This window comes from Talpa occidentalis, unplaced genomic scaffold (assembly GCF_014898055.3).
Source record: "Talpa occidentalis isolate TD23 unplaced genomic scaffold, MPIMG_talOcc4v2.1 talOcc4.14, whole genome shotgun sequence".
Classification (NCBI taxonomy): Eukaryota; Metazoa; Chordata; class Mammalia; order Eulipotyphla; family Talpidae; genus Talpa; species Talpa occidentalis.
The window spans coordinates 2,811,526-2,832,596 of NW_023601433.1; positions in this window are offsets into that span (position 1 = coordinate 2,811,526).

A 21,071-nucleotide genomic window follows, 5' to 3' on the forward strand; every position below is an offset into this window, starting at 1 on the left:
AGAACAGACAGACTGACTGAAACACACTGCTGAGGGGAGCAGCGGGCGAGACAGGAGAGGTCTGCTGCGCCATGTGGGTTGCTCCCTGGCCAGCAGGGGATCAAACTCGTGCTTCAGAGGCTGCGGATTGGTTCATAGTGCAGTGCTCAACCCCTTGCGCCACCAGGAAGGCCCTGCTTTTTCCTCTTTTGGAAAATTAGAATAACATCTGCCCATTTCCGGTCAGGTGGAGCATTGCCTATTCTCAAAAAATTCCTCAAAGATGACAAGCATTGGCTAGCATTGGAATGTAACCAAAGCTGTGGAGTGAAAGTGGTTATGGGTGAGGTTGCGTTCTTGTTGACTTACTAGGGTTTAAATTTTTTTTTTACTTTCAAAAACTCAGCATCAGTCCTTGTTCTATGCTTGATCCCATTCCCCCCGGGGCTCCTATCACAGGTTTTCAGAGTCCGGTCTGGATTCTAAACTTGAGGTCCAGTTTCAACTCTGTTCTTGCTTGTCTTCTTCCCCAAACTCCATCAAATCAACATAGGATTTCATCAAAGTTGTGGGGTCTTAGGCAAATCACCCAATCTCTATGCACCCCAGTGCTCCCTTTTATAAAATGGGGGGCATGGAGCAGGTGGTCAACAGCCCACTGCTAGTGCTGAGTCTGGGGCCAGGGGTCCCTCAACAATTAGTTAAAATCATGAGCCTTTGTTCCAGAAAAAACTATCACAAGCTCTGTCCTGGTTTCCTTTGCTTTGTCGTCAAGACCACCATTCCCCTCCCACAACCTTCTTATGGGGAACATTTCTTCCCCACTCCAACTATTTGCACTCCAATTATTTGCACTCCAACTATTTGCACCACACCCACGATAACGATAACCCAACCGGCAGTCAAGTGCTTTTCTGGTTGTTTTTCTTCCCTTGAATGGTCCCAGAGGGAAGATGTCTTTTCCCCTCTGGTCAAGAGCCAAGGGTGAGTTCAGATCTGCCTGGGGCCATATTCTTGTGTGTGTGTTTTTTTTTAAAGATTTATTTATTTATGCATACAAGATCTGGGGTACAGGCCAGAGGTGTGGGGGGTAAGAGGATTTACCAGAGACAGAGTGGGGAGCAGAACAGTCAGACTGACTGAAATATACTGCTGAGGGGAGCAGCAGGTGAGACAGGAGAGGTCTACTGCACCATGTGTGTTGCTCCCTGGCTAGCCAGGGATGGAACTCATGCTGCAGAGGCTGCAGATTGCTTCATGGTGCGGTACTTAACCCCTTGCACCACCAGGGAAGCCCTAAAGTTTTATTTTTTATTTATACAAGTGCTGGGGTACAGGCCAGATGCATGGGAGGGTGAGAGAATTCACCGGAGACAGAGCTGGGAACAGAACAGGCAGACTGACTGAAATACACTGCTGAGGGGAGCAGCAGGGAGACAGGAGAGGTCTACCGTGCCATGTGGGTTGCCCCACAGCCGATGCGGATCGAACCGGCACTGCAGAGGCTGAGGACAGCTTCACAGTGCGGCGCTCAACTGCCTGCGCCACAAGGGAGGCCCACCCTCCTTTGTCCCCTGGAACCTTATGTTTTAATATTGTCCCATCCTTCATTCTGATCGTCCCCACCCCCACCAAGGTCTATCCAGGCTGATTGAAGGCAGCTGCTTACGTGGCCCACCTTGTGGTGGGGGGTGTGTGCGTGACGAGAGTCATAGCTGAAATCATTTGTGGAGTTGATGAGTTTGGAGCGTTGGGGCCCTTGGGTTCAGTCTGGGAAAGGTTTCACCAGAGCTCCCCTTTCAGCAGCATTGGCGAGTTTCCCCACAACACTGAGGTATGAGTTATATCCAAAAGGGTGGGCTTATTAGAAAAGGGACAGGAGAGTAGGAGACACTTGCATAGACACCAGTGTGCAGAGAGGCCTGACCCAGAAGGGACAGGTTTACTGAGAGAGGCCTGCGTCGTCGCAGGCGGGGGCTTTGAGGAGAGCCGCCTCTGCTGGGGGACGCCAGTGCAGAGAAGCCCCGGCAGGGGACAGGTCACGGGCAGGCGGGCCGAAGGCCTGCTGTCCCATGCCAGGCCCAAGAGTGCCCTGTTAGAGTCTTGTCTGTGGAGTGGCCTGCTTGCTGTTGATTTTGGGTGACCATGTAGAATTTGAAAGGGACCAGAGAGGCCACAGTGGCCTCCATCTCCACATCTTTACCTCCGCCCTGGACACTAACAGCATCTGACACTCTGCTTAGGTCTGTGCCTGGAACCGAAGTGTTTCTAGTTCCCAGAGCTGGTTTCATGGCTAAATGAATCCCTCCTACCCCCACCTCAGCTGCCGGCAGCTGTGAGCCAGGGTTCTGGTCTTGTGGTGCCTCCTTCCCAACTCTCCTATCCTATCCTCCATCACAGCTATTTTTGCCCAGGAACTTGTGTCCTCACCCCTAGACCTCATGTATTGAGAGGACAATTGTTGGGGTTCAGAAGATGAGGTTTGGAGGTGGGGTTCTTGGGTCCCTCTGAGGAAGAATTAGCAGATGGTCCCGTTCATCAGCACAGGGCAAGTTTATTGAGGAAAAGGAGAAAGGAAAGAGAGAGAGGCCAGCAGGCACGGCCAGGCAAGAGAGTCTTTTATAGTGTTATTTGTTGAAATTGTTGTGGAAGTGATAGCTGTGGGGTCAGGGCGGGTAGCTCTTCTATGACTGATGATCCTCTCTGCCCCACCTCTGGCTGGTCACTTTTTCTGACCCCACCTCAGATTCTGGAAGGTTCTGTTTAAAGCTTCATCAGTCGCCACCATCCCCACCTCTGGCGTGTGTCCTTGTGAGACCTTCCATCCTAAATTTTTCTACTCTCAGCTTCCGTCCCAAGGATGCTGTCTTCCTCTTTTTTTTTTTTTTTTTACAAGTCCCTAAAATGTGTGGGGCACGCAGTTAGAGCCCCCAAAAGTCTGGGGATTCTTACAGTGGCGATGGCCTCATCCTGTGAGGAGCCCACAGAATTCCTGCCCTGGCATGGGGGAGACCGAGTCATGGGGTGATGGGCCCACAAGGCAACAGAGACCCTCCTGCTGCGAGTCCTGGGGTCCATCCTGCAGACTGAGGCTCCCCACAGCCGCCCTCTCCCCTGGGAGTTTCCATCAGCCTGACCAAGTTGGACAGCGGCTTGCAACTCCCCTGTGAATGGAGCACTGGGCAGCAAGTGCCCAAACCCACGCCAGGGCCAGAGTGGACTGGCCGGGCTGGGGGGGTTCCCTGTCCAGGGTCTTGGGAAGCTCCTGAAATTATAATTAGGAGGCTGGGCACACGCGTGTGCACACACACACACACACACACTGTGGACGATGCCAGCAGGCAGACAACATGCTTTATTTGCGTGTACCTGGAGAATACGCGGGGGTGGATTGCGAGGCTGTGGCACCACCAGGGAGGATCCTGCCGACAGAGCCTGGTCAGGGCATCCAGGAGAGTCCAGGAAGCAACGGTGCCGTCCGCCACCAGAGGGCGCAGGGGAGCAGGTTGTGGAAGTTTGGGGGCTGATGTCACACAATGTCCTTGTCTGTGCTTTGCAGTGAAGAGGTGGGAGCAAAAAAGGCACCACCCAGTCTTGTGCTGGGGCACTTCACAGCATCCACTACTAGGAATGGCCAGGAACTTCTGTCTCTGTGGTTAAGCCCCAGCAGCCAAGGGATGGATGTTTCCTCGCCTCAGGACAACTCTAAATTGGGCCTCTTTGTCCTAGATGGTTCCATGCCCTGAAGCCAAGTCTCCTTTCCTTCCTGCTCACTCAAGGTTGGGGGTGGGAGGATCATTCCCCCAGGCAGTGAGGGGGTTAGGGAAATTGGGTTGGGGAAGGCGCCTGAAGGCAGCCCTTTCTACTTACAATGGGCTGCTTGTCTCTCCTGCAGGGCCAGGGCAACCTCACTTTTTCCAGGTGAGTGGGTGTCCAGGATGTGCCCAGGAGTTTCCTCCAGGAGCATGAGTCACTTATAGGGAAGATGGCAAAAGAATTTATTTGCCAAGACCCAAAAGACATTTTACCAAGGACCTGGAGCTGCTGCGCTGAGGTCCACTGGGAGGGGAGCTTGCAGGGAAGGCATCCTGCTTTTTAGATGCCTCTAGGCACCATACCTCGGGGAAGGTTCACACACTAAACGTGCTCCCCTGTGCTGGGAAGGTCAATGGACACTTTTCCCTTTCGCCCTTGACTTCAACCCCGCTAAATCAGCAATGTATTTCAATGTCCACATGTTCTGCTCCCCACTCTGTCTCTGGTGAGTCCTCTCAAGCCCCTCGACACCGCTGGCCTGCACCCCAGTTCTTGTATGCAAAAAAAAAAAAAAAAAAAAAAAAAAAGCACTTCAATGCACTGTCCCAAGCTCACAGGAAAATTTTCTGTCTTCTCCTCTTCCCGAAGAGCTGAGACAGAGGGAGAATGTTCAGCCCATGTCATCTGGAAGGATGATGAAGTTCAGGTTAAGTGAGGACACTACAAAGGGCAGCAAACTGGCAGAGTGGCCCAGGTTTCCAGGAAGAAATGCGTCCCCTTCATGGACCTGTGCAGCAGGAGAGGCGAGTAGCACCACTGTCCAAGTGGACGTCCACCCCAGCAAGGGGCCATCACTGGACTAAAACTGGACAAAATAGCAAAAAGATCCTAGAATGTAAAGTCAACACTCACCAAGAAAGGTAAAGGGCAAATGCAAGGAAGAAACAGTTGGGAAGATGCCGGAACAAAGTCATCTTGTCTCTATACAACTTGTGTTAAAAACTGCTAACATTGGTTGTCCGGTGGTAGGAGCTATTTTTATAGTCCAGATATTAGCCCTTTATCAGATACGTGAGCCTTTCTCCCATTCTGTGCATTGTCCACGTTTTTCAAAGTGCCCTTTCATCAGGGGAGAGAATGTCCTGAGCTAATTCCATACAGTCTTTGTGGACCCCACCCCCACTCCAGACCAAAGCCATGAAGACACTGGGAAAGATAAATCCTATCACCACCAAAGGGAGGGTTGCTGGGACCTGAGGGTGGAGTTAAGCAGCCAGGTTTGGTATAAAACCAGACACGTGGGCCTTGGGGGGCTCTCTCTTGGCTTCAGGGCTCTTGGTTCACCGCCAGCTCTCAGCGTGCCATTGGGATTCCAGGTTGGCAGAACAGGTAGGACGCATTTAAAAAGACTTTATTTCCCTCTTTTCTCCCTGAGCTGTACATGTCCTCATTTCCCCTTCCCTTGTAAATAAACCTTTTATTAACCTTTTGTGTGTGCCTGCAGTGGAGTATTCATAAGTCCCTTTTTAAACACGCGGGCGAGGACCCACAGTCCGTTTTATCTTGGGGTTGCCCTGTAACACTTTGAAATACAAGTGTTTGGTTTTGATAAATTCCGGTTTGTCTGTTTTCTTTTGAGGCTTCTGCTTTACATGCTATCTATGAGAAACCATGGCTGAACACAAATTCTCAAAGATTTACTGTTCTAAGAGTTTTATAACTTTAGCTCTTACATTTAGATTGTGCTTTATTTTGACGTAAGTTCTGTGTATACGTGAGGCAGGGGTCCAGCTTCCTTGTTTTGCATGTGGGCACCAACTTGTCCCAGCACTAACTTTGAAAAGCATCTCTTTCTCCACCAAATGGTCTTGACACCCTTGTCAAAAATCAATTGGGCCTCCCTGCTGGTGCAAGGGGTTAAGTTGCAGCACTGTGAAGCTACCACCAGCCACTGCAGCACAGAGTTCCATCCCCAGCCAGGGAGGTGACCCATATGGTACAGCAGACCTCTCCTGTCTCCCCGCTGCTCCCCTCAGCAGTATATTCCAGTAGATCTGCCTGTTCTGCTCCCCATTCTGTCTCTGGTGGGTCTTCTCACCCCCACACCTCTGGCCTGTACCCCAGTTCTTGTATGCATAAATAAATCTTAAAAATCAATTGCCATAGGGCCTTCCTGGTGGCACAGGGGTTAAATCTCAGCACTATCAAGCTATTGCCAGCCACTGCAACATGAGGTCGATCCCCAGCCAGGGAGCAACCCACATGGCGTAGCAGACCTCTCCTGTCTCACCCGCTGCTCCCCTCAGCAGTGTATTTCAGTCAATCTACCTGTTCTGTTCCCCATTCTGTCTCTGGTGAATCCTTTCATCCTCTGCACCCCAGTTCTTCTACACACGAAAAAACAAAACCTTTTTTAAAAATAAATAAATAAAATGACTTGTGTTGCTGACATTGTATATTGTATTTCTTTTTTTTTTCAAAGATTTATTTATTTATGCATACAAGAGCTGGGGCACAGAGCCAGAGATGCAGGGGGTGAGAGGATTCACCAGAGACAGAGTGGGGAACTGAACAGGCAGATGGACTGAAATACACTGCTGAGGGGAGCAGCAGGGAGACAGGAGAGGTCTGCTGCACCATGTGGGTTGCTCCCTGGCCGGATGGGGATAGAAATCGTGCTCCAGAGGCTTCAGATTGCTTCATAGTGTGGTGCTTAACTCCTTGCACCACCAGGGAGGCCCTGTGTATTGTATTTCTACTGCAAACGCTGGTCTAGATGTTTTAAACACTGAAGAATGATGTGGGCTGGATTGTGGCTTCCTGATAGCACATCCATGTCCTGTGAATGTGTCCCGATTTGGGGAAAGGGCCTTTCTAGACAAATATGTTCAGGATCTCGTGATGAAGAGGCTCTTCCACACTATCTGGGGGAGCCCTGTTTGCCATGACACGCGTCCTCACATGAACCACAGAGAGGAGAAGACAGGAGGGAAGGGAAAAACAGGGCCGAGAGGCAGAAATTAGAGTGGTGCAGCCACAAGCGAAGGGGACCCCGAAGCTGAAAGAGACCGGAGAGATTCTCCTCTAGAGCCTCAGGGGACACGGTAGCCTTGCCAACACCTGAATTCAGCGATCTGGACTCCAGAACCGTGAGAGCACAAATTTCCGTCGTTGTAAATCCCCAGGTTTGTGGTACTTTGCTACAGCTGTGGGAAGCTGATCCACCAGTAAATGACAGTCATAATATTAGGGTTAGAATTGTGACCAGATTGATAAAAAAGTAAACGCAGCTCTTTCCACTACACTCACGCTGCTTGAAGAAGTTCCGAGAATCGAGGTGAAGTGGCCTGTTGTGTAATATGGGCCTCTGTTTCTCACAGTGACCTTGTTTCTATCGGTGTTTGTTTTGAGGAAGAGACATGAGGGAATTTTCTACATTACTGGAAACGCTCTTCATCTTGATAATGGTGTGACTGATGTGATAACAGTGGTAACTGAGTGCAGGTGGTAACTAACACGCAAGGTTAACTGAGTGGGCCTCTTCAGTGCTCACATTTTTTCAGATGTACATTAGTCCTCAGTTTACCACAACGGCTTGCTTCAGGGATTATGACTTTTTTAGCCAACTTAATGTTTTTTTTCCTAGAGGTTTTCTATTACTCTTCTCTTTCTTTATTGACCGAGCGATAAAGATCATTCTTTCACAAACATTATCTGATTGGAATCCACTTTCTCCTTCAAAACTTTCCTCATGTAACTCCCTCTTTAAGCTGAGTCTCTAATTAATTGCCTGATCTGTGAACAAGCTATTCCTGGGGATTTTTTTTTTTTAAGATTTATTTATTTATACATATAAGAATTGTGGTACAGGGCCTCCCCTGGTTGCGCAGCGGTTGAGCGCTGGGCTGCAAAGCTGCCCGCAGCCTCTGCAGCGCCTGTTCGATCCCAGGCCACCAGCGAGGGTCCCACACAGCACGACAGACCTCTCCTGCTGGGCCCGCTGCTCCCCTCAGCAGTGTACTTTGTCAGTCTGCCTGTTCTGTTCCCCGCTCTGGCTCTGGTGAATTCTCTCACCCTCCCGCGCTTCTGGCTGTACCCACTGCTTGTATTAATAAATAAATAAACATTTCAAAAAATAAACAAATAAATAAAACATTCTTTAAAAAAAAGAATTGGGGTACAGGCCAGCATTGTGGGGGGGAGGGTGAGAGGATTCACCAGAGACAGAATGGGGAACAGAACAGGCGATCCACTGAAATACACTGCTGAGGGAAGCAGCGGGCAAGTCAGGAGAGGTCTGCTGCACCATGTGGGTAGCTCCCTGGCCAGGGATTGAACTCGTGCTGCAGTGGCTGCAGATAGCTTCATAGGTTGCGTCTTAACCCCTTCTGCCACCAGGGAGCTTCCTGTTCTTGGGGATCCCCCCCCACCACCACTGCATTGTGCTCCTGAGTTGTTTTCACCATTTCTTTCCCCTGAATTCCCTTTGTATGTTTGCTAGACTTTGACCTGGATTTTTTTTTTTTAATCAGAAAAGTCACATGGGAAGACAATGTTCTGAGACCTTACATGTTTGAATTTTTTTTTTATCTGATCTTTCGGTGGGACATGAATAGTAAGATACAAAGGGTATTCCCAGAGAACTTGGAGGCACTGTTTGAGTATCTTTTAGGCTCCTATATTGCCTTTGAGAAATTTGACGTTAGTTGGATATTTTGTCTTTTGTTTCTTCCTCTACAGAAACACAGGCTTTCACAATCCTTAGGTGCTACAATAGCATCAGGCTCTCCAGGAGTTTGCTTTTGTTGTTTATCTTGCTTGACACTTGAGCCCTTTGAGTTGAGATTCTTGCCTTTCTTCATTTAACTGATATTTTCTTCTATTATTTCCATACTGTATTTCTCTCCTTCCTTTCTTTTCTTCCTCTGAAACCTCCACACGGACCTCTGCTCCTTTTGCTTATTCCTCTCTGTCTTGGCCCTCTGTTATCTGCTCATCCTCTAAGTGCTGGAAATCCCCCCGCTGAGAGCCAGTAGTCTCTTGTCACCCTCCACTTTCTCCCAGAATGGTTACATCTGCTCCTGCCTCTACATCACCCTGCTATATATATTTTTTTTAAGATTTATTTGTTTAGGCATACAAGAACTGGGGTACAGGCCAAAGGTGTGTGGGGGTGAGAGGATCCACCAGAGACAGAATGGGGAACAGAACAGGCAGATCTACTGAAATACACTGCTGAGGGGAACAGTGGGCCAGTCAGGAGAGGTCTGCTGCGCCATGTGGGTAGCTCCCTGGCCGGGGATGGAATTCGTGCTGCAGAGGCTGCAGATAGCTTCATAGTGTTGTGTTTAACCCCGTGTGCCACCAAGGAGGCCCTGAAGTTCCACCTTTCTAATCACAGGGTGGTTTTTCTGGCAAAAGCACCCATCCTTAGGGGCTTTCCAAAAGTAACCCCATTAATACTGACTTTGATGTAGTCGAAAGTGACTTCTTGTGAATAACAAAGGTATATTTATCACTCAGATCACTTCGGAAATTCCAAAGGGTTTAGGAATTTGTGGGAGACCAAATATGTGTAACACTATCATTCTATAATCATGGCATCACACCCCTCACTCCATGGTCCCTGTGTCAGTACCTGGCTTCACCTCCCCTCTAGCCCCTCAGACACGCTGGGACCTGGTTCCTTCCTCTGGGGCATCTCCTACACAGCTGTGAAATCTCCCTGTCATGGGACCCGCTTTGGCTCCGCCCTTATTTTTTTTGTTGCAATGACATTTTTTTTTAAAGATTTATTTATTTATTTATTTATTTATTCATTCATTCATTTATTTATTTATACAAGCACTGGGTACAGTCAGAAGCGCGGGAGGGTGAGAGAATCCACCAGAGCCAGAGCGGGGAGCAGAGCAGGCAGAAGGACGGAGGTACACTGCTGAGGGGAGCAGCGGGCGGCAGGAGAGGTCTGCGTACTATGTGGGACCCTCCCCCGGTAGTTGGGGAGCAGCCCGGGATCGAACCGGCGCTGCAGAGGTTGCGGGCAGCCTCGCAACCCAGCGCTCAACCGCTGCGCCACCGGGGAGGCCCCGCAATAACATTTTTTAACTGGTTTACAATTAACTTCCAAAGTCATATAATGTGGGGAGTACAGCTTCACCCCCCGATGTGTTATGCTCCACTCTGCCTCCACCAAAGTTCTCAGGCCGGCCCACCATTGGGGCCCCCAGCCCTCTGCCCCAGCCCTCACTCCCTTCCCTTTGGCAAATTTTCAAAGTCTCCCCATTAGTTTTCTGGTTTGCCAGTTTGTTTTCTCTGGTTGTTTATATCCCACCAATGAGTGACAACCTTCCAGCAATTGTCTTTCACATTCTTGTTCCAGGGCAGCTCCAACCTGAAATGGGGTGGCCTGACAGTCTCACCCGCGCACTTAAAGCGACTTATAATGAGACTCAACTTCAGGCACACACAAAAGGTTAACAAAGGGTTTATTTTTGAAAAAGAGAAATGAGGAGAAGAATAACCTGGAGAGGAAGAGAGGGAGATAAACTGGTGACTGTGTCCTACTGTTATAGGACAGGGAGAGGGGCAGCCCAAAACCCCGCAAACCTGCCTATTCTAAATGGGTTCTGCCATCCGCCGCATCAACACAAAACATAGGAGACTTTAATGGGAAGGAACTTTAATACAACTAGAAACAATACAGGTAAGGCAAAGAGTCTAGTTTCTAAATGAAGCATCCAGAGTTACCCGTCCCCTCGTGGGTAAAAGTCCATCCAAATGGGATTGGCCCAGAGCAAGGCCCCAAAGCCTGCCACAAGTCTAAAGCATCTTCCAGTGGGGACCCACAGAAAAGGGTCACAAACAACTGGAGAAGCCCGGAAGGAAAAGAGCAAAATCAACATCAAGATAAAAGCTGCCATTGTCACCTCCCCACGGGTCTCACCCACATCTGTGTCACCCAGTCCACGACCAAAAGGCAAGCGCAGTTTCTTCACGTGTCTCTAGGCTTCATGCGCCTCCTCCAGGTCTCCTGACTCCATCCTGCTTCCTTCCTCAGTCTCTTCTTCAGCTTCTCCTCTTCCTGCTCAGCTCCACCCTCCCTTGGGTGGGGCAGGGAACCTCCCCCTTTCCTGGGGACCACCCTGTTACAATACCAGTTCCGCTGAGGTGGGACCCCAATTGTGTGCTGAAGGCTGGTGAAAAACCAGCAGCCCCCAGGCCCACATGTCTGGCTATACACCAAGCCTGGCTGCTCACTCCTCCCTCAGCTCCCAGAAACCCCCCTTAGGTGGTGACGACCTTATGGGATTTGCAGTGCTCCTGCCTAGATCTCCTGGGCCTGAGGGGCGGGGGGCATAAAGCCTGAGTTTGTGCAGTTGGTCAGGACGTCCTCTCCCCAGCGTTCTGACTTACTTCACTCAGCACGGTCACCTCAAGTTTCAGCTGTAACAGGGCAACCCTGATATAAAACGGGGTGCCTGACTGTGGGTCCTCACTCGCACGCTTAAGAGGGACTTACCAATACTCCACTGCAGGCCCACACAAAGGTTAATAAAAGGTTTATTCACAAGGGAAGGGGAAATGAGGAAATGTACAAATCAGGGAGAAAAGAGGGAGATAAAGTCTTAAATGCGTCCTACCCATCTCCGTTAACATGGAATCCCAGTGGCACACTGAGAGCTGGCGGAGAGCCAAAAGCCATGGAGCCAAGAGACACCCCCAAGGCCCACGTGTCTGGTTTTATACCAAATTTGGCTGCTGAACTCCACCCTCAGGTCCCAGCAACCCTCCCTTTGGTGGTGACGGGATTTGTCTTTCCCAATGTCTTCATGGCTTTGGCCTGGAGTGGGGGTGGAGTCCACAAAGCCTGTATGGAATTCGCTCAGGACATCCTCTCCGCCTGACACACCCAGGCTGCAAAGGCACAGTACACCTTGGCTAATAGCTGAGCGCATTTAATGGTGTATATGCCACAGCTGCTGCTTTGTATTAACTGAGGTAAAATGTAAACTGAATGTACAAGGAAAGTAACGAACATGAAGTAAAATTGCCTGCGAGCACCGTGAGTGAAAGTAGCTGAGGCCACATACTGAGTGTTAAAGACTGATAAAGCAGATGGTGCCTGAGCCTAAGCCTAATAAAAAAGGTATCAGTCCTTTTATAAAGGAGGCGCTATCTGAAGCAGACTCAGAGCAGTCCTAAAAACTGACTTGGAGCAAAGGACTTGCTGGAGGCTATTCTTCTGGAGTCCAGCTCGCTGCCTCTCTTTGGACACAGACTTGCTCTCCAACTGAAACCTCTCCTTGCCCTGCTCCCTGGTTCGGCCCACCGTGAACCAACCTGCGCTTCCCAGCGCTGCTCCCCGTGACCCGGCGGCCTGCTTCCTGACAGTGGCACAAGCTCAACACCCTGCTTGACCATTCACACCGCGGGCCCTCGAGCCTAGAGACTTCCGCGGCCAGAGGGCTTCCACCTAGGTGGAAGGCCCAGCTAAGACACGTCTCGTCTGGGCTACTGTCTTCAGTCAAAGGTACTTCGGGAACTTGGGGTTGGCTTGCCTGCATGAACTTACGTGTGTGTGTGACCAATATAGGAATAAAATTCTCTTTGAGAGCCAACTTCCGACTGAAGCTAATCTATCATGCTTGTGACATAAAGGTTTACATGGTTGTTCTACCACAGCTTCTTCATCCAGCTGTCTGCTGAAGGTGTCATGCGACCCATGTTTGGCTGCTGTGAATGACGCTGAGAGTGCCCTGAGTTAGCACTCCGTGTCCCGTCACAAACCTGGGATGTGTTCTGGCCATGTGGTGTGTCCTGCCTATATTCTTTTTTTTTTTTTTTTTTTTAAGATTTTATTTGTTTATACAAGAACCGGAGTCCAGGCCAGATGCGCAGGAAGGTGAGAGGATTCACCAGAGACAGAGTGGGGAACAGAACTGGCAGACTGATGAAATACACTGCTGAGGGCAGCAGCGGGAGCGACAAGAGAGATCTGCTGCGCCATGTGGGACCCTCGCCAGCTGGCCGGGATCGAACTGGTGCTGCAGAGGCTTAGGACAGCTTCACAGCACTGCGCTCAACCACCTGAGCCACCAGGGGAGGCCCTTCTTTTTTATTTTTTTAAATATTTATTTATTTATGCATACAAGAGTTGGGGTACAGATGTGGGGGGTGAGAGGACTCACCAGCGACAGAGTGGGGAACAGAACAGGCAGACTGACTGAAATACACTGCTAAGCGGAGCAGCGGGGAGACAGGAGAGGTCTGCTGCGCCATGTGGGTTGCTCCCTGGCTGGGGATCGAACTTGTGCTACAGAGGCTGTGGATTGCTTCATAGTGCGGTGCTTAAGCCCTTGCGCCACCAGGGAGGCCCAATGCCCGTATTCTTTAGCCTCCTCTCAGCTTGTCTCCTTCCTAGGCTTCACAATGTCCTCACTTATGGCAATGAGAGAAAAGATGGGGAGGAAGAAGTTATATAATTTGGGGAGTACAGCCCCCCAGAGATGGGAGTGAGGGAGGGTGATGAGAGAGGGGAGCTGCCCTGTGAGTCTTGACCAACACCCTCCTTTCTGAAGAAGAGGTTGTTGGTGCCCTGAGATGGGGTATGCGGGTGGCAAAGGATGGGGACAGAGGGGGAAGTAAGGAGAGTCCCAGCTTCCTGGAGTAGGTCTCCTGTCCTCCTCAGTCTATGGTCCCCCTTGAGCCCAGTGTGGACAGCACCTGCTGGTGATGGAGTTTTGTAGAGTGCGGGGTCCTTGGGTTCACTCTGGAAAAGGTTTTTACCAGAGCTCCCCTTTCGGTGGCATGCGGCGAGTTCCCCAGGTGAGTTTCTCCATGGGACAGAGACATTAGTCATATTTAAAGAACAGGTTTATTAGGAAAAGGGAAAGGGACAGGTTTTGCTAGGAGAGACCTGCATGGCTGCAGGCGGGCGGCCTTGAGGAGAGAGGCCTCTGCTGAGGGAGGTCAGTGAAGAGAAGTCCCGGCATGGTACAGGTCATGGGCAGGCAGGAGGTTGCTCTCCTGCAGAGGGAGAGAGTTGGTGAAAGGAAGCACCTGCATAGTCACAGGTGGGCACTGGGATGCTGCCCCAAGCCGGTGCAGAGACTGTACTGATATAGTCCCCTTCTCTTTGGGAGGGGTCGCTCCTCCTTGGAGTGGCTGCTTGTTGCTGATGTTGGGTAACAGGCAAAACCAGGAAGCGACCAGAGATTCCAGGGTGGGCCCAATCTCCGTTTCTTTACCCTCATACCTGTGCTCCACTCTCTAGAGCCGCCTGATCTTGCTTGGGTCTCATGCCTCATGATAAGGCACTGGTGCCTGAGGGTCATGACCTCTATAGCTGGGTTAATGGTCATGTTATTCCCCTCAACCCCCACCTCCTTGTGAGTCATGTTCTGGTCTTGAGGCACCTCCTATCCAGTCTTTCTATTCTTGTCCTCCATCACTGGGACCAGGGCCAGAAGGCCCCGGGGTAGTGAGGACAGCCAGATCCGGATATGCAGCAAAGCCTGGACTGGCTCCAGGGGCGAGGCGTGGGGGAGAGTGGGGCAAGGGAGCTTTGCCATAAGTGCTAGGCTGGTGAGTCTGAACTGGGGGTTGCTGGCAGTCTGGCCACTTGGGCAGGACTTGGTGTGTGGAATTCCCTGTCTAGGAAGCAAGGCCGGCCATGTGGGCTCTCACAGTGCGGCCTCAGATAGGGCTAGGCCCAGTCTCAGCTGACCGTGGACGAAGGCTGCTTCTAGGGACTAGCTGCCCAGCAACAACCCGGGCTCCTGATTGATTCAGTGACTGGGGACTAGAGCCCTGTCCAGTGGCCAGGTGAGCGTGACCATCGAGGCAGGGAGGTGGGGACTCAGGAGGGGCAGCCTCCACCGAGGCACCACCTTCATGAAGTCACACACATGCCAGAGGCGCAGCTGAGTTGCTCTCTGAGGAGCCCTGGTGGTTTCACATGGCCGGTGTCCCAACCAGGGCTTGATAATGATGGGATGGGGACTTGGAGGTTATTTGGTATTGAAATTTTAACAGGAATGAGCAGGAGAGGCAACAGGCCTGTCCCAGGCTGTCTAGGAGTCACCTGCTACCCAGCTGGCTCCCTCCAGGTAAGGACCCTGAGACAGACAAGCCCACTCCTCCGAGCTGCATGCTGGCCTGTCTCGCACCTTTCCCAGTCAGTGTGCTGGGAGGAGGGTGATCTCCAGACTTGCAGGCCCGTGAGGCTGGGAAATAACTAACTGGACACGGGACCATTCTAAGGGAGTGATGCCTTCTCGGGAAGGACCAATACTCCTTAGTCTGAAAAGACAGAGCAAAAGGAATTTTGAATGTGATGAGGAGAAGCTGCAGGGTCATCTACATTTGCACCTAAAGCACATCCTGCAGGCCGTGGTGAGACATCTCCCTCCTCCAGCAGGTTTGTCTCCTGTCTTTAAGGAGACAATTAGGAAAAACACACTTTGGGACACTCCTGTCTCTCCATATCCTATTGTTACAGGGCAACCCCACTCTAAAACGGGTTGTCTTGTTATAGGACAGGGAGAGGGGCAGCCCAAACCCCGCAGACCTGCCTATTCTAAATGGGTTCTGCCATCCGCCGCATCAACACAAAACGTATGAGACTTTAATGGGAAGGAACTTTAATAAAACTAGGAAACAATACAGGTAAGGCAAAGAGTCTAGTTTCTAAATCAAGCACCCAGAGTTACCCGTCCCCTCGTGGGTAAAAGTCCATCCAAATGGGATCGGCCCAGTGCAAGGCCCCAAAGCCTGCCACAAGTCTAAAGCATCTTCCAGTGGGGACCCACAGAAAAGGGTCAGAAACAACCGGACAAGCCCGGGAGTGTCCCGACCCGCGGGATTCGGAGGCACGGAAAGAGAAGGGCTGAGGATTGAAATGAGGGGCTTGACAACTTGACGCTAGCGTTTGCTTCTTTATTTTTCCTTTATCCTTTTCTTTTCCTTTTCCCTGTCTTTCTTACTTCCCTGGCCTTCTCTCTGCTCCTCTCGCAGTAACTCTCCTCTCTCGTGGTTCTCCTCTTAAATCTCTTTTCTTCTTCTTTCTCTCTCTCCCGCGTTCTCCTCTTATACCCTCGTAGCTCCTCCCCCCGGACCTCCCAGTCTCATGTGCTTTACAGGAAAAACCTGTGGTTCTCCAAAGGCGAAACGGTAAAGCGAACTCATGGCACGCATATCGACATGGCACATACTCCGGACGGCTCCGGACACGGGAGGAAAAGAGCAAAATCAACATCAAGATAAAAGCTGCCATGGTCACCTCCCCACGGGTCTCACCCACATCTGTGTCACCCAGTCCACGACCACAAGACAAGCGCAGTTTCTTCACGTGTCTCTAGGCTCCACGCGCCTCCTCCAGGTCTCCTGGCTCCATCCTGCTTCCTTCCTCAGTCTCTTCTGCAGCTTCTCCTCTTCCTGCTCAGCTCCACCCTCCCTTGGGTGGGGCAGGGAACCTCCCCCTTTCCTGGGGACCACCCTGTTACAGTCTGACTGTGGGTCCTCACCCGCGTGCTTAAAGGGACTTACACTGCAGGCACACACAAACAGGTAACAAAAGGTTTATTTACAAAGGAAAGGGAAATGAGGAAATGTACAACTCAGGGAGAAAAGAGGGAGATAAATTCTTAAATGTGTCCTACCTGTTCTGCCGACCTGGAATCCCCCAAAGACTTGCTGAGACCAAAACTACCTGGCAAAGAGCAGGAGCCAAGTTCCCCACACCCCGCTAACAAGGCTGGTTTTTATTTACAAACAGAGAAAATGGCTGCTTAACTCCACCCTTAGGTCCTTGCAACTTCCCTTTGGGGATCCTGGGATTTGTAGTTCCCAGTGTCTGGATGGAGTGGGGTGGCATCCACAAAGCCTGTATGGAGTTCGCTCAGGACATCCTTTCCCCCTGACACTATCATTAAAAATAGTCAGCCTGGCGTTGAGCTGCCCGGGAGCCCAGGCGGGCGTGGCCTGATGCTGGCCACAGCGGCAATGTCCTGCTTCAGGACCTAAGTAGGAAGGGGACCCCTATCTGGAAATTGGGACCCCCAGGTCAAAAGGAGGGAGGAGATCCCAGGAAGAAGCACGCGGTCCTTAGAGCTTCTGTGGGGAGCGGCCTCTGTCCCGGCCCATTTCAGGTGCAGAACACCCCAGGGCAGCGTGACCACGGGACAGGAAGGGACTCTCCTGCCCAGGGTGGTGGGGCCAGCAGACTCCTGCAGGCAGGGCAGTGGGTCATGGGGACCACATCCTGTCTTCAGGCCTGGTCAGTTTGCATCGGGCCTTCTTAACAGCTTTATTTAAAGGAGGCAGCTGTTGGCAGAGGCCCTCAGCCCAGGAGTCCAGGAGCGCATGATAAACCCAGGCGTAGAGTGAAGGGTGGAACCGGACAGAGGATCTCCCTGCAGTTCACAGCCTTCTGGGGGGAGGGGAGGCCCAGACCCTCAGTGCTGGGATTGCCCCTTGGCCCAGGCCCTGGGGCCTGCCCTCTCTAAGGCCACAGGCTCGTCTGTCTGGGGTCTTGGTCATTGGGTTGTGTGTGTGTGTGTGTAATAAACAAAGAGAGGAGTGGGCAGGGATGAGCTGGCTACTCTGAAAGCCACGGAAGTGCTGTGGTTTCCATCACTGTAAACACTGGATGCGGTGGGCGTGGGCAGATGCTAAGAGCCGCTCTCCGTGACCTGGGCCCTGCTCTCTCTACCTTCCTTGTTCTGGCAAAAGGGTCAGATTATCAACAGAGTGGAATTTCAGATAAAAGAAGGAGCTAGAGGCCCACAAAGGGCAAGATTGGGAAGAGACTCTGGAAATGGTCTGGGTGCCCAGAATCCCCAGAGAACACGGTGGATGCAGTGTCCGACATCCTGGGACTGGTACATGCTGCCCGTGATGGGGAACATGGAATGACTCATCCTTGAAACCCACTCCAGGGTTTCCAGGGGGCAGGGCTCCCTGAGGGTCAAGCAGGGCAAAGGTCTTGCAGGTTGAGATTCCTTGAGTGCAGCCAGCCGTGGGTGGGGGAGGGCGCAGTGCAGCAGCGGCTTTGGGACACACTTTGGGTGTCCTGTGAGCCATCTGTGGCCCACACCGAGGGGCAGATCAGGCCACATCACTCCTGGCCCTGAGTCTGGCATTTCTGCTGGAAACATTGCGGGAGCATCCCTGGTGTGATAGGTGCTGGGTTCCTGAGACTTGCTATCTTTATTTCCTTCGCCCAGGCTATTCCAAAGCCTCCAATTCAGAAGGAGGATGCACAAGCACCAAGTCAGATAAAGCAAGGGCTGTGTCAGTGATGAGGTTTGAGTCAGTGCGGGGCCCTTGGGTTCACTCTGGGAAAGGTTCCACCAGAGCTTCCCTTTCAGTGGCACAAGGCGAGTTTCTCCACGAGACAGAGACGGTCGTCGTGTTTAAAAAGCAGGTTTATTAGGGGAAGGGTTAGAAAAGTAAAGTACACTCGCCTAGACACAAGCAGGCAGGAAGAGCTGCCCCCGGGGACAGGTTTGCTGAGAGAGGCCTGCGCGGTTGCAGGCCGGCGGCCTTGACAGGTCACGGGCAGGCAGGAGGCTGCGGCCCTGCAGAGGGAGAGGCGCCTGCGTGGTCACAGGCGGGCAGAGGGAGTGCCGCCCCAGCCTGTGCGGAGACTGCCCTGAGGGAGTCTTCATCTGCTTGGGAGGGGCCACGCCTTGTGAGCTGCCAGTGGGTTGCTCACTTTGGACAACTGTAGAATCTGAAAGGGACCGGAGAGGCTACCCTGGGCTCCATCTCCATATCTTTACCTTTGGGGTCTATTGCGCTCAATCTCCATATCTTAGGACCTCTAGGGATACTAGTTTCCCCAGCTGCTTGGCTGGTTTCCCCAGCTCCTGGCCCCACTATTCTAGTCCTCCATCATCAACAGTAACAAAGGCAGCCTGGGGAGCCCTCCCCACAGGGACAAAGGAACCTCAGCCCCATCCCTGACCAGGATGCCGCGCCCAGGCCCGGGAAATGGCTCCTGCGCCTGTCTGGTCAAGTTCACAGGCCAGGTGAGGGCCGCCAGGAGTCAGGGCTTGTTGATTAGCAAAAGAGCAAGAGGAGAGAGCTCTGGGGATGTTAGGGAGAAAGGATGTTCAGAGCATATTGAAAGGTTCGGCGCGGTAAAGAAAAGGAGAGCCAGGCTAAATTTCTCAAAGGGAGGGAAAGATTATTGCGCCCCGGGGGACCTCACAGACCCAAGGTGGGGGTCAGTGTGTTAGGGGGAAAAGGATGTCCCAAAGCAAATTCCATACAGGCTTTGTGGACTCCACCCCCACCCCAGGCCAAAGCCAAAGACACTGGGAACTCCAAATCCCATCCCCACCCAAGGGAAGGTGGCTGGGACCTGAGGGTGGGGTTAAGCAGCCAGGTAGATACAAAAGGCAGACAAGTGGGCTCGGGTAGGATGCATTAAAGACTTTATTTCCCTATTTTCTCCCTGAGTTGTATATTTTCCTTATTTCTTTTTCTCTTGTAAATAAACCTTTTATGAACCCTTTTGCGTGTGTCTGTAGTAGAGTATTCATAAGTCCCTTTAAAGCGCGCGGGTGAGGACCCACAGCCAGGAACCCGTTTAATATCGGGGTTGCTCTATAACAAGTGGAGTCGCGCACGTTGTTAGGGGGAAGCAGGGTTTTATAGGGTGAGGGAAGGTCAGGTGGGTAGTTGGGGTCGTTCGGCGGGAAAAGTTTGTAGGGCGCGAGAAGGTTCGAGGGGCAGGTAGAGGTTCTTTGTCTGAGAAGAGACTCGTTGGGGGAGGGGGGAGGCTCACTGCCTGAATCCTCCAGGCAGGTATCCGCATTCCTGCCCCCCAGGTGGGCTTCCTGGTTGGCTCCTGCATTCCGGCCCCCTGCATGGACCTTTCACATATCCCATACAGGCTTTGTGGACTCCACCCCCACTCCAGACCAAAGCCATCAGGACATTGGGAAAGACAAATCCCGTGGCACCACCAAAGGGAAGGTGGCTGGGACCTGAGGGTGGACTTAAGCAGCCAGGTTGGGTATAAAAACCAAACACGTGGGCCTTGGGGGCTCTCGCTCTGCCGCTTGGCTCCCGGCTTCGCGGCTCCTGGCTCGCAGCCTGCTCTCAGAGTGCCATTTGGGAAGAGCGCCATTTGGGATTCCTGATCCGTGTGTTAGGGTAGGACACATTTAAAAGTTTGTCTCCCACTTTTCTCCCTGAGTTGTACATTTCCTCATTTGCCCTTCCTTATAAATAAACCTTTTATTAACCTTTCGCGTGTGCCTGCAGTAGAGTATTGATAAGTCCTTTTAAGCGCGGATGAGGACCCACAGTCAGGCACCCCGTTTTGTATCGGGGCTGCCCTATAACAGTTAGACCCCTCTGGGCACAAGAGACACTGGGGAGGTGTAGGGTTAAGGGCCCATAGGTTTCAAGGCTGGGGTTTGCGAACAAAGGAAATAAACTTTATGAGCGGAAAAAGCAGGAGAGTGGATGTGGCCAAACTCCATGCTGATCGCGGGGTCATCGGTGCAGCCTGGGGGCACAAGCTAGTGATCATTGTGTGTGGGGGAGTGTCCCCTGGAGGCTGTGCCCACAGCTCCAGGTGGGCCCCTCTGGTTCAAGGTCTGTGACTCCCTTTTCCCTCGGGTCCTTTGAACTCCCTTCTCCCACAGCAGCCAACTTGATAAACGGTGGAAAGAGCTCAGCAACCACCAGGCTGGGAAACTAGTGAAAAAAACAACAAGCCAAGGAAATTTATTGCACAGGTATCTGGGCCTAAAGTCTTCAGGTTTTTAACCTCTTGTTTACCAGCCCATGGAAACAGCAAAACTCCTGCTAAACTTTGCCTGTGATTCCTGTGGCTGTCCCAGGACCCTTCCTTGTCTCACCTACTGTAACAGGGTGGTCCCCAGGAAAGAGGGAGGTTCCAGGTTCCCTGCCCCACCCAAGGGAGGGTGGAGCTGAGCAGGGAGAGAAGAAGCTGCAGAGGAGTCTGAGGAAGGAAGGAAGCAGGATGGAGCCAGAAGGAGACCTGGAGGAGGCACATGGAGCCTAGAGACACGTGAAGAAACTGCACTTGCCTTTTGGTCATGGACGGGGTGACACAGATGTGGGTGAGACCCGTGGGGAGGTGACAATGGCAGCTTTTATCTTGATGTTGATTTTGCTCTTTTCCGGGCTTGTCTGGTTGTTTCTGACCCTTTTCTGTGGGTCCCCACTGGAAGATGCTTTAGACTTGGGACAGGCTTTGGGGCCTTGCTCTGGGCCGATCCCATATGGATGGAGTTTTACCCACGAGGGGACGGGTAACTTTGGGTGCTTCATTTAGAAGATTCTTTGCCTTTCCT